We start from the raw sequence: 21,300 nt of genomic DNA on the forward strand, positions 1-21,300 counted from the left end.
GGATGGCAGGGCTATGAGCTCAATTAAAACCTGATACTTTGGACTAGCTTTACTTTCCAAGAAGCAGCTAGAACAAGGAGTGCAGGCATCACCTTATCCAGTTGTGGATACTACGGAGAAGCTAAGTCCTTGGAAGGTTAGTAGCCAGGAGTTGAGCATCAGGAAATCCACAATCAATTGAGTTATTTGCATTTTATGCCAAAGCATGCATAAAGGTTCGGAAAACATGCACACCACAATTCACTGGAAAGAGTCCAAATAAAGTCAGGATAGAGGTGACCTCAATGAGCCATCAAGTTCTTAAGGTGTTTCTATAACCTAGAAAACCATATCCTGAATTTGAAAGCTAATTTTTATCTTCTCCCCATCTAAACCGTAGATGTTTCTGGAATCACATCCAAAGGACTTTCTGGAGCACAGATCAGGCCGCATCCCACCACTTGGGTCCACTTCAGGCAGGATTGGCTGGGCCCTGACCAACACTGTGTCGGAAGGGGATATAAACCAGATCTGAAGCTAAAGTCCCAGGCTGTCCTGGGCTTCCAGAAGTTCTTGGTTTGGAAATAATTTTAATCTTTTTGTGACTCTGATAAAAGCTGTGGATTCTTTCTCCAGTAAAAGGCAAATGGACATATATACATAAAATATTGCTTGGTCTCTTTAGGACAATATGGGCCTTGGATCGAAAGCCTTTGGCAATGAGATAAAATAGAGCCCAAATCGCTTTTATTCGGACTGGAATATTTTCATGTTGAATCTTGTTTGCTGTTGACCACAGGGGTCTCAAATCTTTTGTGGAGAGTTCTTGATCCATTCTATTCACTTTGATATTTGTGATTTCTAGTCACTCTTAGGTAGGTAATAAAGGCTCCTGTGGTCCCATTCAGTCCCAAACACAGTATCAAATAAATTCATAATATATTAACTCTGCTGTCGTAACAATGAAAAAATCCCCACCTCTGACCTCGATTTATTGTTAACCTCTTTCCCCCTCAAAACATGGAACGGGAGCCTGGGTCTCTTTGAGACTAGAGACCCAGAGTTCATTACCAGGCAAGGGTTTTGACTTGGCTTCTTTTTTCCCCCCTGTGCATCCTGGTTTACTCTCCGTCATCTTGGCAGCTATGATTTCTGAGCCCTGGGGGTTGGAGCAAAGTGAAAAAGAGGAAGAGGAAGGGAGGCAGGAACGATTCCATTGGAAGGTGCTGCCGGGAGCTGGCTTCAAGCTGGTGGTGAAACCACTGCTTCTCTAGTTACAGGATTTAGCGGACTCCGTAAGAGTAAATGGAAGTAAATTTTGGGTGGGTTTGGGGAATTACCACTTACTGTGGTTGAGGATCAGTGAGCTCCATGATGAAAAGGACGCGGCCTATTTAATGGAGCTGAGCGACCGGGGAACTGACACTAGTCACTTTAAGCATTTCTAGATGGAATGGGTGGGTGGGAGGAAGCATAATGAGGAGGACTGTAGGCTTTGGCAAAATAAACTATGTCCAGACCTGCCTTTGCCCTCTGCCAGTTGTGGAACCATGGTGAGTCCTTTATTATTTCAGCAGTTGGTTTCCTAACTAGGAAAATGAGCATAATAACAACCTCTTGTGGCCGGGTTGGATCATCAGAGATGATGTTGATACGGTGTTGGACACTTAGTAGGCACTCAATGAATGGTAACTATTCAGATTATTTTGAAGACATACCTCAAGTCCCTTTGGCATGGAAGTCTCTGAGCATGGACATCCACACCTTCCTCGGTCTGTAGCAAACATCCGACGTGGCCTTCAACGCGTTGACCGCTTTGAGGAGAAACGTGGTACTCAAGCTGAGGTTGGTTCCCCCTGACACATGTGGTTTCTCAGAGTTCTAGTGTGTGGCTCGGGTCCTGGACCCCGCCCAGGCAGTATGCAACACACTGATGTCCCACGGGTGCTGCGTGGAGACAGAGGCGCCCTGCACACAGACTGAGGATCATGGAGTCAGACCTGCTGGGGCGGCGGGAGAAGATTGGGCCTGATGGGCTCCAACCCCACAGGCCGGGGACTCACAGGTGGCCCCGGGGACGTGCACAGCAGCTCAGGGCCCAACCTGCTCCCCCAGCTGAGCTCTCCATCAGAGTGAGGTCAGAGCCCAGGTGTATGAGCCCCTGGCCCCACATGCCGCACGTGGAGAAAACTGCACCCTTAGCTTTGCGGGGGAACCAGGCAGGACCTTCAGGAACCGTCACTGCCATGACTTATTAGAGACATTTGCTCTGAACCCTTTGTCCTGCGTGGCTCCCCTCTGCCCTGCTGACTTCCTCCCCTCCTGTCACCCCACAGTCTCTCACGACACCTGTGGCCCCAAAACCTTATTTTTGGACATTGTTTGCTCTTTGGTATTTCTTGGAAACTTCTTTCGTCTCCCCTTCAGGATGGATCTGAAATTCCGCGCACCCCTATTGTCAGAATTCAGAACATTGGATCTCATGAGTCAGAGGAGCTTGCAGAGGGAAGCGGTTTTAGCTTTTTCCTCCCTCTGTGGTCTCCACTGTGGTCTTGTACCAGGTGAATTGCCCTTCCTGGGCGTGCTTCTCCTGTAGCACAAGTGCTCTGGTAGTGAGCAAGGTGTCTTGCTATGCATTTCTTTATCTTTGATCTAGAAAAGAAAGAAAAAAAGAAGAAGAAAGAAGAAAGAAAGAAAGAAAAAGAAAAAAGAAAAAGAAAGAAAGAAAGAAAGAAGAAGAAGAAGAAAGAAAGAAAGAAAGAAAGAAAGAAAGAAAGAAAGAAAGAAAGAAAGAAAGAAAGAAAGAAAAGAGAGAGAAACAAAAAGAGAGAAGGAAAATGAGAAAGCAAACAAGTAAGCAGGGAAAGGAAAATGTTTAGGGTTTGTTCTTGACCTGTTTGTTCCTCGATGGAAAATACATTAGACATTCTAAATAGACCATGGAGTGAGAAAAAAGGCCCAGATTGAGAGGTAGAACTCACTTTCCACAGAATTCAGACACACATCCTCTAGAAATGGTCCTGATCCGCTGCGAGCCGTTTTGTCTATGACTCCCCAGCCTCTGTTCCAGCCAACAGCTGCTGGCAATTTTGCAATGAATTTCTCCTTTAATTAATCAATTGGGGTCCACATGGAGGAGGCCCGTATTTACTGTGTCAAAATTTTGACAAAGGCGTGCATGCAAGGGAATCAGGCGTGCACACAAAAAAAATCCAATTTCTTTTTGACCGTATTCAAACAGTAATCAGAAAGCTGCGTACAAGCAACAAACAACTGCCTTTGCATAGGCAATTAGTGTGGCATTCCTTTAAAGGGGGGGCATGCTCTGGTTACCCGAGTAAACATAACAGTACCGTAGGATCAAGAGCAGGACGATGTGTTTAGGGAAGAGAAACCAAGTTCCCAAATCCAAGAAGCAGAGTAAGCGAGGGTCCGTCTGTCAAAGAATGAGGACCTTGGAGGGAAGGAGGTCTGCCCGGATGTAAGCAGGAGCCTAAGCAGAAAATGTGCCCTTGTTCCAGAAGCCCAGTTGACATGGGACGCTTATGCTGATTGGGAGTGGAAGACAGTGGGGACCAGGGGGGACACGAAGCCCACATCCTGACATGCTCCAAGGCACGTGGGTTGCAGGACAGGCGGCAGGGGATTTGGTAGCCTCCTGGAAAAGCCAGATTTCATTGAAGATGGGGGTGTTCAATGAGAGGGGTGGTCCGTGAGGACTCCAGGACGCGTAAGTGTTGGTTAACAGGGGAAGGGCTTCCAGACGGAGCACCTGCACCTTGGGATGGGCTGTGCTCCTCATTAGTTGCCACATGCCACTATCTGTGGCAATACATGTGTGTCAACCTGTAGGTCGCCGGTACGCGTGTGTCTAAGGTCTTCTCATGACTTTGTCGATCTTATTTACGAAAACAAAGTTTCTGCAACCTCAACGCATTCGCTCAGGCTAGAAATTTTCTCTAACCAAGATAACCGTTTTTTTTTCTTTTAATCATAAGCTGAATTAAAACCAACAATGTGAAAAGGAAGAAAAAAATCACTGGAGAGGCCACAAGACACTCTCCAGACAAATATTATCTGTATATAGATGAGAATTCTGAGCAAAATTCAAGAAGGCGCTCAGCGGCCAGATGGACTTGTGTAGCGGCTACCTGGATTTCCAGGGCTTGGTGATTTCATGGTTTCTACTTTTTCTAAGCCCTAGTCTCCAGTGTCAGGCAGTGATTGTGGCAGGGGCACCTTCCGGCCACAGGGCGACAGGGGGAGGAGAGGCGCAGACTCCTGCCGGGGTATTTAGGGGACACGGCCCGCTGGGTGGGGTTTTATCTTTTTTTTTTTTTTTTCCTGCTTCATGTATTGTTTCTCCCTCGTTAGAAATGACACTGCTGACAGTGTTCTTTCTCGGCAGTTTACATGCCACAGAATATGCTGAAGTCGTCTGGCAGCTTCCATGATGAGGGTAATCATCCTCGCAGACGCCAGCCCTCGCGCACCTGCACCCGGCTCCTGCCCCCTCGCTTTGCTCCAGCTCCGCAGGCCGGACTGCTTGCTTGCACGCGAGTGTGCAGCCAGGGCCTTGGGAAGAAGGGTGGAGACTGAGGCTTTGCTCGCCCACGGGCTGCCGGGGGTGCACGGAGGCTCCCATATGAAGAGTGATGGTGCAACGTCCGGGGGCACAATGAGAAGACACGGACCCTTCGCCAGCTGGTGGCGCACACCTGAATCAGGGTCAGACCTGCAGGGTAGGAAGCACCTGCCCTGTGCCGGACCACCTTCTGCTTCTTGTGCAATGTTTTCCGGAATGGCACCCTAACATCTATAGAGAGAGAGAGACAAGGTGCTGCTTGCACAGGGTCCACTGCACGTAAGCAGGAGCGACTGAGCATGTGGCGAGCCCCTCATCCAGGCACTGCCCCTCCGGCCAACCAGCCACGGAAAATGTCTGAGATGAGCACGTATTTTCTATTGTTACAGAAAATACGTGCTCTAAGAATTAAGGGGGGGAGGGGATTGTTAGCCGAGTGACAGGTCGGAGGCCAGATCTGGGCTTTACAGAGGGATGGAGAAAGGGGGGTCATGGGACAGCCGTAGCTTTTAAATTCTTCCAGCTAATATGGGATGTGGTTGCGGTTAGGAACCCGGGTTAAGTCACAGGGGTCTCACTGAGATAGGATGGGGGGGGCCGGGGTCTGGGTAGGTGTCGCTATGGAGTACATTTCCGTCCGAGCAGAGACAACTCGGATGGCAGGAGCAGACCTGAAATGAGAGAGAGAGAGAGAGAGACAGAGAGAGAGAGAAAGAGAGAGAGATGAGAGTGGGGCAGGGACCCATCACCCCAGAAAGGAGAAATCAGTTCCTGAAATATTAAGGGTTGAGATGTTTGTAGAAGGCTCGGAACGTGACAGCGCGTTGGCAGGTGTAATTTCACCTGCTTAACAGCTGCGCAGGAGCTTAAACGAGAAGCACCTGTACGGGACCCCGCAGCTGGAAGGCCACTGCGCAAAGACGTGAGAGGACCAGTTCTGTTGTGAGGGCACCATGCGTCCCCCTCTTGGGTTCTGTGACTTTATCTTTAATCTACATATATATATGTATATATATGATGCTATTTATTTATTCATGAGAGACCCAGAGAGAGGCAGAGAGACAAGCAGGGGGAGAAGCAGGCTCCACGCAGGGAGCCCAATGCGGGACTCGATCCTGGGACCCTGGGGTCACGCCCTGAGCCGAGTGCTGATGCTCAACCTTGAGCCCCACCAGGGCCCCCAAACTCCCCATATATTCCTCTGTGCTACTTGGAACTGCTAAAAGTTGACTTGGCTACGTTGTTGTCTTATTCCAGTAAAGAATACTCTTCTCTGTTAGAAACACTAGAGAATAGGCTAATGGTAGAGGCCTACTGGTGTTCTCTTTGGAAATGAAGTTCCTAGGCCTCTGCTCAAGCACCTGAAATCTCCCCGGCAGCTGTGTTTTACTTTCCCCTCCCACCACCCTGCATCTAATGAGCTGTCCCACCTGCAAAATTCTTCCTGTCGTCTTTCACACCTTTCTCCTCCTGTCGGTGCTCATGGCAACTTTCCTGTGTCAGTCATCTCTGCCTCTCACCTGGATACCAGCGCATCCTCACTCATTCCCAGCACCACCATTTGAGCATTAAGGTGGGAAGCTGGGATTGTAACGATGCCACGAGACACAGCCCCTGCTTTAATTTATTTTTTTAAAAGCTTTATTTATTTATCTGAGAGAGAGAGAGAGAGAGAGAGAGAGATCATATGTGGGGGGCTGAGGGGCAGACGGAAGAGTGAGTCTCAAGCAGATTCCTTGCTAAGTGTGGAACCCAACTCAACCCTGAGCCTAAACCAAGAGTCACACGCTTAACCGACTGTGCCATGAGGGCCTCCCAAAGCCCTTGCGTTTATTTATTTTTAAACAATTTTTAATAAAGATCTTCTTTATTTCTTCATGACAGACACAGAGCGAGAGGCAGAGGGAGAAGCAGGTGAGACTCGATTCCAAGACCCCAGGACCACGACCTGAGCCAAAGGCAGACACTCAGCCAATGAGCCACCCCGGTGACCTTGTAAGTACTGTGTTTGACCAAAGAAGCTGAGATGTTTCCAGCACTCAGAGGAGGGCCACCCAGGGGCTCAGGAGCAACTTTCTGGGGAAGGAAGGAAAGCCGTGCTAATCAGAGAAAGTAGGGTGGGAATGGATGACCCATGCCAAGGTTTGGGGGCATGAGTGAGCCTGACACGTTTGAGGAACTGGGGAGTTCTGAATACCCTACCCCTAGGAGAGGGGCATGAGGGTAAGACAGTAGCTAGGCAAGTAGGCACGACTGGGCTGTGTTGGGTCTGCATTCCATTCACTTGTCATTCAGTCGTTCATGGTTTTGAGTGTTGACTATGCACAAAGCAAGAGACTAAGCTTCCCTATGTTAAAGGAAGTTGAGAATAATTATAAAAATTTGTTGATGAGAAAGATCACAGGTGAGGTGTAGTTGGCCCTTGATGCAGAGAAGAGACACAGGTTTGTGCTGACTAACGCATCGACCGGTGTCATCCTCATGCCCCTGCCATCCTCAGGCTCCAGCTGTAGAACATGGTGTCACCGACGGTCTGCACCGAAATGTCAGGTTAACTTTCCTTTCCTTGGCTGAAAATATAAATGTAGGAAGGATGATAGGGCATTCAACAGTGAGGAAATGAGTCAGGGACTAAATAGAAGCAAGCAGGATGGTTGAGCAATTTTCTTAAACGATATATGAAAGGAGAATCTTGAAAAGGAATAGGGTTTGACTTGACTTTATATTCAGAACTTATAAAAATGCCGGGCAACGTGCACTCAGCGGAGCATTAGTGCATTAGGAGCCATAATCTAGTTGAGTTTCTAAAGTAACTCCAACCAAGAAATGAAAAATGAGGGTGTTCGATTTCTGCAGAATCAATTTTTGAAAAAAAAAAAAGTAGTGAATAATGGATGCAATAGAATGGAATAACTGAATAATACAATGGGAAGGAATTAGGAACAAAAAACGGGAAAAGAAATTGCTTGGAGATAATCTGATCCATGGCAAAGGGTTATAAACTATCATTTTTAGCAATAAAGGTACTTTGGGGCCAAGGAAAAGAATAAGAGAAATAAAAGGTAATTTAAGATGAAAAAAAGAGAAAGAAAGAGAGGGAGAGAGAGAGAGAGAGAAACATGTGAAATATTAAACACTCGGGCCATGCAATATTGAAAAGACAGAACAAAATTAAAATAATATATAAACTTTGACAGTTTCCACTTAAAAAAAAAAAAGTCCCGTTGTCTCAGCCTGGCTCCCAACTACTGACGCCATCCCGGGGGCCCTGGCTCCAAGCCCTGGGGACAGACACGGGGGACAGGTGGCAGGCTCCCCTTTATCTCCCTCTTCAGGGAAGCTGCAGGTAGCCTTCGCTTCTGCATCCACGGCTCCAGCCGCGCAGTGGGCTGAGATCCAGTGCTCCCAAGGCGGGATGGCCAAGGTTCTGGAGACGAAACAATGAAGTGCATCCATGGAAGAATGACTAGAACAAGAGGTACGATCTGGTTCTTCTGGGACCTGGGTTCCAGTGCCAACGAAGTCTCTTGCCCCTTTGATCTTTCCTCTCCCCGACCTGGGCGTCAGCATCCCCTGGGAACTCGTTAGAACGCGCAGATTTATGAGGTTCCCATCCTGGACCTCTTGATTCTGGATGTGGCCTAGAAATATGAAGTGCGAGAACCTTGGTTCTGCTTCTCGGGCCAGTTTGTGTCCATCGTTCGTCCCTACCCGGGCCCAGGCCAGAGCAGGGCACTTCGCCCATGGGCTCTTAGTGCTTGAAACGACCTCAGGGAGGATGTCCTTGTTGCTTCCCATTCTACAGAAGACGGGACGGAGGCTCCATTGGGGAAGGCACGTGTCCAACATCTCAGTGATCATCAGTGTAAGAGCTGGGGTTTGGATCCAGACCTGGCCAATGCCAAAATCTGTGCTCCTTTCTCTACACATCGTTGTCTTCTCTGAGCACAACCTTTCCTTTTCTGTCTTTAAAAAGATTCTGTTTATGTATTTATTCATTTAGAGGAGCAGAGGGAGAGAGAAAGAGAGAGAGAGAAACTCAAGCTGAGCATGGAGTCCGACATGGGGCTCGATCTCATGGCCCTGAGATCATGACCTAGTCAACACCAAGAGTTGGTCACTCAACCAATTGAGCCACCCAGGCGGCCCCACCACAGCCTTTTGTAATTTAATTTTCCATTGCATGGCCAACAATCTCTCCTGTAAGTCTCCTCTGTCCCACCTCAGAGTATATCTGCACGCATCTGCCCCTCATTGTGCTGCTTGGAGAGAGGGAAGGAGGTTCATTTCCAAGGTTGACTCTTCCACTCTGCTCTTCATCAAGATTCCTCTTCCTTCCTCACTGTCTGCCATTTTCTGCCTTTTCCTATCCTTTCTCTTCATTAGCCCTTCTCATCCCTTGATCTCTCCCAAAAATGACTTGTCTCTTGCCTCTTTTTTCTTTTCTTTTCTTTTTTTGCCCCAAATCAGTATAGTTCTTATTGCATCTTTAAAGTATCACAAATAAGTCTGAAGAATCATCTGGCATCTTGCTGTTTCTGTAGCTCGACAACTCAGATCTTATTCACCACCCTGCTGAACTGTTCCTTTTTCAGAAACATAGATACCATCCAAAAATTTTCTGATATCCTTGTTTTAACAGTTGTCGTTTGCTGAGTCAAAGGAGCTGAGTTTGATACAAGTTCAATGTCATTTTCCTTCAAGAATTAACTCATCTTCTTGGGCTTGAGATACAGAACAAGCAACACCTGGCCTCATCTGAACCCTGCAAATGTATTTTTCACCCAAGAAATTTCGGATTTCAACAAGAGAACCATTCTCCTGGATAACAACATTGACGGGGAAGTGAGCACACACCGACCTCACCTTGTAATGGAAGCCCAGTGTAAAGCCCTTGATCGTGTTCTCTGCGTGACTACAGACGTGCAAATGGTAGCCACTTCTTTTCCATTTCCACATCATTTGTGACTCAGAGCCTCTTTTTCTTTCCAAGAAGACTGAGTTCTACATTGATGTGATTGAAGCCCCTCCACAGCGTTCCTCTGGGGCCCGCCCTTCACGATCACAGTGCGTCCCTTCAGGGGGATGTCGACATTTTCTGGAATGGTGACGGTCTGGTTGCTGAGAATGGTCTTCACTCTCACAGTAGATGCAGCAAAGGGAGAGCATCTCTTGCCCTTTTTTTCTTTAACCATCAGACTCTCCCTTGTCTTCCCTTCTCGTCTCATATTCTCTCACTGGGAATGTCCCCCAGTCTCAGGATTTTTCCTTGGATGAGATCCAAATCGGAGTCTCCAGTCCTGACCTCTTTCTCACACTCCAGACCCATGGGTCAAGCTTCTTGCTGGACATCTTATCAACCTCAGCTCAGTGGGCCTAAAATGGATCTGATGGGTCCCTCCTCAGATCTGCCCTCCGTACTCTCCCCTCTCTTTCACATTCTCTATCCATTCAGTTCCTGCGACCTCATAGTTATTATTTTTTTTTAAATATCCAACAGATTTGGTCCTGTTAGTTATATTCTTCAACTAAATTACAAGCTCTTTGAGGGAGGGACAGAATCTTATTTCCTTATGTCTCTACACCTGGCTCATTGCTTTGATATTATAGGTGCTTCCGGGATGTTAAGTGGGTTTGTAGAGAAATTATGGGGAATAAAAAAGTAGCAATATTTTTATTCTCATAGGAAAAGGAGAGAAATAGCAGGCACTTGTAAAGGTAAGTTAAAATAATTTATTGACAGCCAAGGTGACTGTTAAAATGCTTGCTGAATTATTAGTCCCAGGGGAGCAAAAGGAGGGAGACCTGAAAGACTTAACAAATAATGAATCAAAGGATGGTCCCTGTAGCCTCCTGTTAAGAGGCAGAGATATTTCAACATCTCAAGAATCAAGTACTACAATCTTTTATGAGACTAGAAAATCATTGTAGGTCTCATAAATTTCCCTCTTCTCATTGTTCCAAAGGCTTAATTTAGGATGAGTCACTCCATAAATCTAGACAAAGATGACTAATGATTATAATAACAATATCATAAATTATATAGTGCTTTTCCTCCAAAGCAAAACGGTATCTAATTTATTCTCACAATATTCCTCATTGGTTGCTAGGACCAGGGAAAATTATCTCTATTTTTTGGCAACCAGGGGATGGAGGTGGGCATACCTGTTTATTCTGGTAGCATGACATTTCCTGTGGCTGCATCTTCATGTCTAGCCAAGCTTACTCCAAGGGGATTAGGACTCCCTCCTCACCTTCATCAGGCTCCAGGCCTTTGCTTCATTTTCTTTCCTTCTAATGGTCACACCACATTCCCAATCTTCTGTAATAACATGTTTTAATTTACTCATTATCTAACTCATTGACCGGAAGCTCAGAGAACCTAGCTATAAGGGAACTAAAAAAGGTTAAAAAAATAACTATGCAAAATGAATTTTAGTCAGTGTTTTGATAATAATTATAATACTAGTTAACTCCCTTCTTATAACGGATACTTAAAGTTATGGCAATTGCAAGTTCCCTTTTTGATATATTCATTTCAGATAGCCTGCGAATGCCAATGAGACAGGAAATATGCATGTGTTTACTATATCCTCAGTCACTCTTCAGCAGGTGATACGAGATAGTAAGCACATAGCTATTCTTTTTTGCTAGGTGACTTGGTTAAAGTCACAGATTCAGTAATGCTACGATCAAAGTTTTTGAGTCATTAAAATATCAATCCAAATCTTTTGATACTCTGTTATGTGGTCCATAAGTGTGTTCTTTTGTTAAAATTAAAAAAAAAAAACTTTACAAACCTTTACCTCACAGATGAGTTAATCTATGAACAATGACTTTAAGAATACTGCCCTTTATCAGATATGTCATTTGCAAAATATCTTCTCCCATTCCCTAGGTTGCCTTTTAGTTTTGCTGACTGTTTCCTTTGCTGTGCAGAAGGTTTTCATCTTGATGAAGTCCCAGTGGTTCCTTTGCTTTTGGAGGCATGTCTTGTAAGAAGTTGCTGCAGCCGAGGTCAAAGAGGTTGCTGCCTGTGTTCTCCTCTAGGATTTTGATGGATTCCTGTCTCACAGTTAGATCTTCCATCCATTTTGATTTATCTTTGTGTGTGGTATAAGATTTACCCCTAAGATACAAATGCAATGATCCAAAGGGGCACCTGAACCCAGTGTTCATAGTAGCAATGTCCACAATAGCCAAACTGTGGAAAAAGCTGATGTTCATCGACAGAGGAATGGATAAAGAAGATGTGGTCTATATACATGATGGAATATTACTCAGCCATCAGAAAGGATGAATACCTACTATTTACATCTACATGGATGGAACTGGAGGGTATTATACCGAGCAAAATAAGTCAATCAGAGAAGGACAGTTATATGGTTTTACTCATAGGTGGAATATAAGAAACAGTACAAAGGACCATAAGGGAAGAGAGGGAAGACTGAATGGGAAGTCATCAGAGAGGGAGAGAAACCATGAGAGACTTAAAATTTTTTTTTAAGATTTTATTTATTTATTCATGAGAGACACAGAAAGAGAGGCAGAGACACAGGCAGAGGGAGAAGCAGGCTCCCTGCAGGGAGCCTGATGTGGGACTCGATCCCAGGACCCTGGGGCTACAACTGGAGCCGAAGATGGACACTCAACCACTGAGCCACCAGGTATCCTGAGACATTTTCAACTATAGAAAACAAACTGAGGGTTGCTGGAGGGGAGGTGAGTGGGCAGGTGGGGTAATTGGGTGATGGGCACGAAGGAGGGCACGTGATATGATGAGGCACTGCATGTTGTTATATACAACTGGTGTATTATTGAACACTGCATCTGAAACTAAGTATGTACTACTGTATGTTGGCTCATTGAATTTAAATTAGAAAAAGAATAATGCCTTGGTTTAAAAAATATTTCTTTATGGATTCAAATTGCTTTGCATGTATTATTTTAAATGACTTCATAAGATGGTAACGAAAAGAGCAGTCCTATTTTTGTCTCTCCCTTCATAGATGGACTTGATAATTCATCCATTCATTTATTCTGCAAATATTTATTAATTGCCAAGTATATACCAAGAGCCCCCCTGTGTGCTGAATATATGGACCAACCACATTGTCCTTCTCCTTGAGGAGCTTAGAACTTAAAATGAGACATGGATATGAAGCAAAGAGACACATAGAGGGATGCATAACTGCAGAGTATAAGAAGTGTTATCAAGAAAAAGAATTGAGAGGGATGCAATGTACAACAAAGAGTCCAAGAAGGCATCTTTGAGAAAGACATTTGTTGTGGGATCAGAGGCTAAGAGTTAGGCTGAGCGGCTTGCACAGTAGCAGCTCATGTGAACCACCAGCATGTAGCCAGGAACCTGAGCAGGCCGTGTGGCGCTGGTGGAAATAAGAGGGGAAGGGGTTCTGAAATGAGGCAGGGGAAGGGGACGGGGGTAGGGGTGTTGCCAGATGGTGCATGATCTTGTTGTCCCTCCTAAGGATTTGAGATGGTGTTTTAAGTGCAAAAGGAAACTATTTAAGGGCTTAAGTGGAGGAGTAGAATCAATTTTTTTTTTATTTCAAAAGGACCATGCTGTCCATTCTGTGGGAGCAGAGGTTGGAGAGGTACAAGAGAGAAGGAACAATGAGGAAGCTCTCCAGTGAGTACTGAGGTGCTCACTGTAAGGGTGAGCAGATTTCAAATCTATTTTAGACTCAGACACATAGGACTTAGTGATGAACTGGGTGGAGCCAGGGTGGGGGATAAAGGAGATTGAGATGCTCTAAGTCTCTGAGTCTCTGACTGTGTCTGACTATCTCTGAGCATCTCTGACTGTTGGAGCCAGAAAGAACCTTAGGTGCTACCTGACTCAAATCCCCATTTGAGGGCAAACAGAATTGAGGTTCCAAGACGTGAGGTGATTGACACACACCAATAGTCATTGTACTGCAGGTAGAGAAATGAGTGCTCTTCAAGGTCCGAAGAATGAGCCAATGGAATTAAAACAGTCTACTTATATTTAATTCTTACCTCTAGAAAAATACCTGGAACAACTATTATGAGAAACCCGCCATTTACTCTATAGATATTTACAGTAGGTCTAAGCATGCGGGAAAAAGTTCCTAGCTCCTTTTCCTGTGGGTTTAAGTGACTCGTCAGGTGAGGGAGCCACCTCCTCATCTGGTCGGTTTCACAGGGCCAAGAACACCACAAAATCATTCCTTGAGGTTCAGTCCGAGTTTCTATTGTCCAAAGACAGACATTTGATTTTAGTTGGAAATATAAAAGAAACCACTATTTCCTGATTTGCTCCTAAAAAAGAAAATAGGGAGCTTTTTCATTGGGTGAAGTATGCATGCACATTTTTATTTTATTTTATTTTATTTTATTTTATTTTATTTTATTTTATTTTATTTTATTTTATTTTATTTTTTTGGTTTCTTTTCCCCGATGCAAAAAGAATTGACCCCTGAGAAGTGAATCCTGCTCCTTAGCCTTGTTTGGGCAATGTGGCATATTCTTTGAAAGTTTGGTTATTTGTAAAAATGAGTGATACTTGTGAGTCAGTCTCTTAGGAGAATGGGGTTTATATTTAATGGTAATAATAAGTCTGTTTTAATGATGATAACCAATAGGTACAGATCCAATCTATGTGCCTTGAGTCAGACAGCTCCCCGTGGTAGAGCTGAAGTTCAAGCCCAAGTCTGTCCGATTACAGAGCCCACGGTCAAAGCCATCCTTCTGTGTGTTTGTTCACACCTTCACTACATGGCAAGCAGTCGTGGGCCAGGACTGTTCCAGGAGCTGGGATCCAGCAGTGACTAAAACAGACGAAAATCTCTGCTGATCATAAACTTACATTTTAATTTGGGTCAGAAAGGGATAAAAATAAAGCATAATAAACAAGTAAAGCATAGAGTGTGCTGGAAAGCGATAACTGGCATGGAGAGAAACGTCTCTGGGTGAAAGGAGGTGGCTGCACTTTCAATGAGAAGGGTTGAGGAGGGCAACATGAAGAAGGTAGCACTGGAGCAATGACTAAGCCCTGTGGCTATTGAAGGGAACAGCCTTCTAAGCAGAGGGAATAGCAATGCGAAGGCTCTCCTTCAAGAGGTGCCTGGCATGTCTGAGGACCGGTGTGGGGGGGGGGCACTGTGGCAGCAGTGGAAGGAGGGAGTGGGGAAGGGTCTAGAGGGGCCAATGTGGGGCTGGGGAGGGTAGTAAATGCAGGCCGTGATGGAAGGCCACAGGGTCCTGCAGGGATTTCCAGGCCAAGGTACTTACAAAAAAAAAAAATCTTGTTTTGTCACACTATTGCAAGGTGAGCCTGGCGCACGGTGTGCTGGGCGCCTCCAAGAATTGGTTCACGCCACTGGTTGCTGCTCTCTGGGAGCCACCGAGGAAGGAGCGCTGTCTCAGGAAGTCGGTTGCGTGGCCGACCTTGCAGTAGCCAAGGGTCGGAGGGCTTGTATTCAACCTTGCAACGAATCTGTAAACCCAGTTTTCCGGTGCTTCAGTGTTTCCCCAACTTGGATGTGCATAGAAATCAGCCGTGCACACCTTATTTTTAAATGCAGGTTCTGATTCAGTGGGTCCGAGGCACAGGCCCTGAGGCTGCATTTCTAACAAGCTGCCCGGGAGGAGCGGGTGCTGTGGCCGGGGGTCGGGACCTGGAGAAACAGGGCCTTAGGCTCCGCCGCAGACCTCCTGGGGCCTCCTCGCGTTCTAATTGGGCTCTTGGTCCAAACCCGGAGTCCCCCGGGTCCCAGACTATCGTCCTCATTTACAAATGAAGGACTCGGAGCTCCGGGGGGGGGGTGGGGGGGGCTGCGATGACCTGGGCAGAGGCCGTGTGGCCCCAGGCAGAGGCGTGACTTGCATGTCGTTCCCTGGCTCTTCCCCAACAGCTGCCCTGGTGGCCTTTAAGGTCTAAGGCCTAAAGGCGCGCTAATGAAGGCTTTTGGCTGGTGCATGTGGTGTGCGCTGGTGCACACGCGCTCTCCTCACACACATCCACTCACGCGGTGGGGGCTGAGGGCGTGCGGAAGCTCCTCTGCAGCTGCAGCTCCCAGAGGCCCGCCTTGGCAGTGGGGCATCACAGCAGGCCCTGGAAGTGCTCCCTCCCCGCTGGCCCGCACCCCGGTGGGGGGGACGGCTCCCTCGCACCCACTTTGCTCGCAAGCTAAACTGCGTTTCTCCCACCTCTGAGATGAGATGGAAAGTTCTCCTCTCGGCTCTCAGAAACCGTGCACCGTGGCCCCACACTGGGCCCCAGCTTCCTGCGACCAGCAGAAATCTTGAAGCATTTCCAGCCGGACCCTGGGAGAGGTGGACCTGTTTCGGAGCCGCAGGATTCCAGGTTAGAAGTGTGTCCCCCACATGCTTCCCAAGCGCCGCAGCAGCTGTTCAGAGGCCCCCACCCCCCTGGGTGAGCCCTGGCGGCCTGCTCAGGCCGGCCCTCGGGAGGCCCTCAGCACACACGGCCCCCGTGCTGAGAGCTGGGTGCAGGGACCCGCGGGACTCACGCCTGCCCGGCTGCTCCCACTCAAGCTTTGCTGTGCACTTTTTATTAATGTTTAAAAAATCGTGCTGCCTCTCAGCTTTTCCTGATGGTCAGAGAGGAGCTCCCGCCTCCACCGTCTAGAGCCCCCTGCTCCCCAGTGGGAGACACTGAGGTCCTTGGCGGCCCCGCTGCCCCCTTCCCTCTGCCCGACTGTCCAGGCTGAAGACCTCTGCCCATGTCCCGTGCGTTCCCCGAAACCCTCCCGGGACCCACCGGGGTACGGGGCTGCTGGCCTTCCCCGCTCCTGGAACACTCAGTGTCGTCACTCATCGTGAGCCCTAACCCTGTGCCGTCTGGGAGGTTGTGGTGACAACGGTGCCAGCAGCGTGGACAGTGGGATTACCCTTCACTCACACGGCGCTCAGCACTTTGTGCGAACCCTCCCCTTTACGCTCAAGAAGAACCTCATAAAATTGGTATTATTGTCCCCATTTAAAGATAAGGAAATCAAGGTATGGAGAAATTAGGGTTTGCCCGAGGTCACACAGCTGGCTCATAAGTCAGAGAACCCGGGCTGGCACAGGTGTGCTTGGACACCTGGTACCTGTTAAGTAGGTAAAGGTAGTGCCTCTTCTCCTGTTATGCGGAGACAGTAGTCAATGAGCGGTGATGAACAGCAGCACTTTAATAAATCTCCCTGGATTTCGGCAAAAAAACTACCCTGGACGTACTTCCACCTTAATATCACCACCCGTTGTCACTACCTCTAGTGCCAATACTGCTACTATTTGTCCCCCCGTAGGCATAGGCGGCTGTAGTAGCTACGTTGTGTGTGTGCGTTTCAGACATCGTTGGGGGAACCACCAGTTTCTATTCTTAGTCATGGGATTGGGGTAAATGCAACCTCCTCATTTACCCCCTTCCTCTGAACCTGGCGCCCAATCCTTACCAATAGAATATTCCATACTCCTGTATGGAGGGATGGATCCGAGTCCAGCTGATCAGAGACTGACATAGGAGGACAAATTTGAGATTGTGGGTACCTAGAATGGTAGGACCCTGAGTCCACTGGGGGCCACCTTTGCCCCTAGGTAGTAAAGCCAGCCTACGAAGAAAGGCAGCACAGAAGAGGGTAAAGCATAGAGATAAGAAACATAGTCTTTTTTTTTTTTTAAAGATTTTGTTTATTCATAAGACACACACACAGAGGCAGAGGCACAGGCAGAGGGAGAAGCAGGCTTCCTGCAGGGAGCCTGATGTGGGACTCGATCCCAGGACCCCGGGTCACACCCTGAGCCAAAGGCAGATGCTCAACCCCTGAGCCACCCAGGTGCCCCAAGCGACATAGTTTTAATGAGAGATTTGAACCCCCGGATCCAGCTGGGCTTTATGCCTAGACTTTTCAGATATAAGAACAAATAAATTCTCTAATTTTGTGTAAGCTATTTTTGAGTTGGATTCATCCTCTCATAATTGAATGAGTCCGGACTCACCATTCAAAGAAACCTCCCATTAAAACGAACACTAAAATTGGAGGCCCTGGCCCCTCTGCTTGTAAGTGGCAGTCATTTGAGCAGCAAGGGGCTGCTCTCCTTGTTATCCAGACCCCTGCTATTCATTAGCATCTTCTGTGATGACTGGATTATTTCAGAAACGGTCGAAGACCTGCATCGTCTGAGACAGTAGCTCTTAGCCATGTGTACTCCTGAGTGTTCGGACAGTGGGTAGTGCAACGAAGGAACTGAAATTTTAATTTTGTTTGTTTTAAACTTAAATGAGCACATGTGCTAGTGGCTATTGTATGGGCAGCAAGTTCTAGACCACCTCTGCTCTATATGAATGAGTAGAGAAGCCCTGGATGACTCCGCTGCAGCAGATGGAGTGGCCAAAGAATTATAGCTTCTACCTCTGTTTCGGTGGGTTCCCAGGTGTCCTTCGGTCTATGTGAATCCAAAGCTCATGCTCTTCCCCCTGGAGGAGGCTCAGCGAGGGGGATGACTTGACCAAGTCTTCTAATGGCAAACGCCTCAACGGCTCTGCTTGTGCAATGGTGGATGAAAGAAAACTCTCACTCTTTGACCATGGCTACCCCGCTCTGGTCTGTCTACCCAGACACCTGCTGCGAAACAGGCCCCGGGAGGTCACTGTAGCTGTAACTCCTTATAGTCTAAATTGTGCCAACACTTCGTGGTGAGATTAAAAAAAGAAGAAGAGACATGGCAATATTCAGATTGCTCTTTGTCTTCTATGTCTTTATCTAGGTTTGCAGAAGACGGAGGCCAACCTTAAGATATTACTCAACTAGAAATTCATCTAGTCATCAAGAGCTTTTGGAGGGAGGTGGACCAGCTTTAAATTCTGACTCCATCACTGGACACATGTGAGACCTCCATGGAGCCACTTGTGTTCTTGGAATGATGAGTTTTTGCAACCGAAAATAACTAGGGCCAAAGCATCGAGCTCATGATGTCTCAGTGAGTATTAGGCGAGACAGCTCACGTGAGAGATGTCGCTGAGTGCTCTGCAAATGCCCCCCATCATGCCCGTTTCATATTATTACTGATATCTATGGGGTCGTGTTTTCAGTAACGAAAGGCACAAAACACGTTGGTGATTCTTTACAACTTTCCACACCAGGGCCCCTCACTAGCCTGCGACACGCTTTCCATCTGAAATTTTGCTGAAAGGCTGAACGATGTTCGCCTCCACAAATCACCCAGTCTTAACTGGGGTAAAGTAAATGGAGAGCCCTGGTCAGAAAGAGGAATGTCTGCCCGGCCTAATGACTGCTCTTCACTGCTTGGCAACTTCCTTTTCATCTTTCAAAGACGTCAAGGGTTCGTGCCAGTGGGGTTTAAAAATAAATCCATGCTCTTCGTTTCCCAAAGGCTGAAGCACTGGGCACCTTCACGATGACACGAGGCCGCGGCTCCCCTGAAACCCAGGCGAGGAGGTTGCACTGCCACCAGGGCTGCCTGGCTGGCTGGGCTTCAAACTACTTAAGACTGCAGTTCGGGAAGCATTTATTCCAAAAATATTTATTGCACGCCTCCTACTTTCCAGACGCTGTGCTGGCCACTGAGCATACAGGAAGGAAGAAAAGGGACAGCCTACAGCTGCCCTCCTGGAGCGTGTAGTCCATGGTGTCGCCTGCTGGCTCACGATGGGGGCTGTTTTAGTGCCCTGTTTACAGGACTGGTCATCTGCCCCCGGTTATTTCCTCGTTAGGACCGCACCGTTGGTGGAGCCTCCAGGTAAGTATAGGTGGTTGAGAGGACATTACGTGATTCCATGCTGAGGCATCTCTTCAGTTGGTTTTTTTTTTTTTTAAACTATTGGTCCTCGCTTTGAGTTTCTTTCTTTCTTTTTTTAAGATTTTACTTATTTATTCACGAGGGACACACACACACACACAGAGGCAGAGACCCAGGCCGAGGGAGAAGCAGGCTCCCTGCAGGGAGCCTGGTGTGGGACTCAATCCTAGGACCCCAGGGTCACACCCTGAGCTGAAGGCAGATGCTCCACCACTGAGCCACCCAGGTGTCCCCATTTCTTCAGTTTTTTATTTTCATCTGGCAGAGAGAACATTCCTATGTCCACATAAAATAGTGGAAGGCCCGGAGTCGCACACAGTGGGCACAGTTCTGCGCATTAGGGGAAGGAGCCTTGCGAGGCCATATTATCACATCCTCTGTCCCGTAGGCTTGCGTGGGCTCATTTTCCCCAGACTTGTCGGTCACACTTGCTTCAACGTCGGATGCAAGTGTCCCAACCCCCAAGCTGTGGGAAGCAGGTTCACGGCCGTGGTGGCTTGGGAGCCGGAGCGCCCGGTTGCCACCCGTGTCTTGGGGCCGGAGCACCGAGCCCAGGCGGGGGCAGCCCCGGGCCGAGCTTGGGCAGCAGCGAGCCTCTTCCTGGGGGGCGGCGGCTGCTCCCAGCAGCTTGACGAGGCCACGGTCCTGTGTGCGGGCCCAGGCCCCGAAGCTTCCGTGGGGCGTCCACGGTTCCCGGAGACGGACAGACGCACAGCCTTTCAGTTGGCTTGAGTTCCTCTTACCTGAGTGGCCACTGGCTGAGTCACTGGCCCCGCGAAACCCCAGGGCCGACTGCGCCCACTTACGGGGATGGTGCTGGGTGCTCCTCCACCTGCCGCGCCCAGGTGGGCAGCACGTCACCTGTCACCTGCCAGGTGAGCCTGCCACCTGCCGGGGGAGCCTGCCACCTGCCAGGTGGGCGCCCGGGGGATGTGCAGTGATGACGACAGGCCCAGATCAGGTCGCAAGGCCCTGAGAGAGCCAGACTGCGTGCAGGCCGTGTTGTACTGGACCCCGAAGCCCTAAACCCACACTATCCGAGGGGAGGAGCGACCGTCCACCTCTTTCTTCGTAAATGCCGGTTAGATGCTGGAGGCTCCGGGGCAGGGATGGGGGATGGGGATGGGGGACTGGAGCTTTAGTTAAAATAAAAAAAAAAAAAACTATTGTTTTCAGCCCCTGCTTGATCCTGCAGGGACCTGCCACTCCTCTACAGCTTTCGAAAGCCAGTGCCGTGGGGGTAGGATCACCAGCTCTACGCCCTGGTTAACATCTTCTCTGACCTCACCTTCCTTCCCCGGCCTCCTCCGCACGGGTTCTGCTTCTGAGCTACTTTGATGCAAAATCCATCCCCTGCAAGTTCCTGCAAAACACCCAACCTCACGGCGCCCCGTTTCTCTATCACGTTTCCCGAAGGTTTAAGGTCCTGTTGCGCAGATATGGTTTTGCTAGTATCCTGCCGGTGGCCCTCAAACTCCCGGTCCCCTCCCGTTGCTACGCAGCCCCAGACACCCCAATCACACGTACTTGCTCCCTGAATCTTCCAGAAGTCCACGTGTGAGCCCCCACGGGGAGACCCATCTGGTGGCTTCCCCACGGGGCACAGGCATTCTCTGTCGCTGTTCCCGTCTTCGGAAATCCGATGGCTAGAGTCCTCTCCATTTCTGCACTCATAGAGGTCTAACAGTTTTATGCACATTGTCCTGTAATCCTTACAATCACTCAAGAAGTGGATGTTTTGTCTTCATTTTATGATGGAAACACGGACTCCGAACATGATTTGCCCACATTCTCCCCTGGGCAGCCGTGTTGGGGACCTTTGCTCCTCACCCAGACTCTGATGCGTTGCCTGCTCCCTCCGGCCTCCCCCGTGGACCAAGGCAGGTGGTGCAGAGAAACAAGGGGTTTTTGCTTAGCCAGGTGACTCT

At 48.2% G+C, this 21,300-nt stretch overlaps 1 pseudogene; it reads right to left on the minus strand.

Moving 5' to 3' along the window:
- Positions 1-9,066: 9,066 nt before the first annotated feature.
- On the minus strand, positions 9,067-9,792 carry LOC140619909 (large ribosomal subunit protein uL6-like; annotated as a pseudogene).
- Positions 9,793-21,300: the final 11,508 nt, after the last annotated feature.

The sequence above is a fragment of the Canis lupus genome, chromosome 28 (genome assembly GCF_048164855.1).
Source record: "Canis lupus baileyi chromosome 28, mCanLup2.hap1, whole genome shotgun sequence".
In the NCBI taxonomy this organism is placed as follows: Eukaryota; Metazoa; Chordata; class Mammalia; order Carnivora; family Canidae; genus Canis; species Canis lupus.